We start from the raw sequence: 1,584 nt of genomic DNA on the forward strand, positions 1-1,584 counted from the left end.
AGCGCTGTTGACGCTCCCTGGGTATAAAAGCCTGGGCAAGCGTCAGCACAGCCTCTAGCACAATGGGGATCGGGCCTCTGTTTTCTCCTGTTGCAAAAACTAAAAGGGGGAACTGTAGGGAGCTGCATGTAGCCGCACCCTGGGATGGCACCGGTTTCCGCCTTCCACCCTCTCAGGGGGTGAGCGCTCCTAGTAATAAACAACTCCATATAAGGCCAAAGCTTGGGCTAATGCATCGCTTTTGCGTATCTGGACCAATGGACGGTACACACGTGGCGCCCCATGATTGGAAGCCCTGAGACTTATAAGCTAAGAGCAGGGGCCTCGGGAGAGAGAAGACAGATGTGAGAGAGCAATAAAGAGCTGCGCAGACACAACCAGTGGTCACGTCTTCCTTGCTGGCAAGGCTGCACACGACAAATACTGCTAGTGAAAAGCTATGGACGAGGAAAGTGTCTCTACCCAGCCATCTCCTCCATGCAGGACGGGCCACGCCTGGTATCTTCTACTTGGCCCTGTCAGTAGGAAGCGCCCACATTTCATAAGCAACATGTGAAATAAAAAAAGAAGAACTGTCAAAACGTGCGAGTATGAACATATGCAAAAAATTTATCTCAAGAGGCACCGGAAAAGTTCATGTATGTTACACTCTCCACGCAACTAGGTGGATTCAAAAAAACTGAACATTAAAAAGTCTGATCTCACATTTAACCACAAAACGGGGTAAAGCGCGAATGCACTCCCCCACTATCACAAATTATGTAGTGGATTTTCCTGCATTTGGGGAAATCGCAGAGTTTAGCACATCCGGAGTGCAATAGATAAACCTGGCCCTGGGAAAACCACCTTCATGATCATGGTATCTCCCCTGCCAGGTAATTATGACCACTGCTGCACCCTCCCCCACCAAGCCTCCTGCGTGCCTCACTCTGCACTCAGGCTCATTTGCCTTCACGCACTCTCGTGTCCTCCTAGCCCGTCCATGCAGCAGATGCGCCCAGCTGCCAAAATCCTCCCTACATTATCTCCCTGGTCACAGCAAAATCATTAGGTTTCAACACCAGGGATCCAACCAGCAGCCCCGCGCTGCCTTATCTGCATAAGACCCGCCCTCTCGTGACATCACAGGATGGCCTTCCCTCAAGCCGACGCCCTGCCATGGTGCCGTCCACCGTGCCCACCCATGCTGGGACTGTCCGGGGGCAGTGACAAAGTCTCTTTCCATTTCTCTTGTTCCCTCAACCAAGTGGGGACTGGGTTCGCTGATTCCCGCCTGGCCTCTCCTAGCTGCGAGGTCCCCACCCACGCTGTCAGGGGGAAGGCCCCTTGGATGCCTCCTGAGCTCTGGGTGCCCTTCTGCAGGTAAAGGCTCTAACGCATGGAGCAGAGCATTTTTGCCTTTTTTTTCACCCATGATTTTATAAAGAAATAAATAGCAATGAGACAGTTTCAAATCAAATTGGTAGGACAGTTCCAATAATCAACACATTGCATACTGTCTTCCTAGTGGTTCTTTGCTATACAAGATGAAGAGATGGTATCCTATTAACAAACAGTATTAGAACAAATCCCTCTATTCATTGA

General features: G+C 50.4%; 1 long non-coding RNA gene and 1 other non-coding gene across 2 annotated transcripts in view; one reads left to right on the forward strand and one right to left on the reverse strand.

Annotated features, from left to right (window-relative positions):
- Positions 1–1,584, forward strand: part of LOC111814747 — a 120,157-nt gene that overhangs the window by 102,916 nt on the left and 15,657 nt on the right. The window lies entirely within an intron of this gene.
- LOC111814753 lies at positions 720–883 on the reverse strand. The gene has a single exon (XR_002819657.1). It is a non-coding gene; the product is annotated as a U1 spliceosomal RNA (small nuclear RNA).

This window comes from Octodon degus, unplaced genomic scaffold (assembly GCF_000260255.1).
Source record: "Octodon degus isolate 3935 unplaced genomic scaffold, OctDeg1.0 scaffold00475, whole genome shotgun sequence".
NCBI lineage: Eukaryota > Metazoa > Chordata > Mammalia > Rodentia > Octodontidae > Octodon > Octodon degus.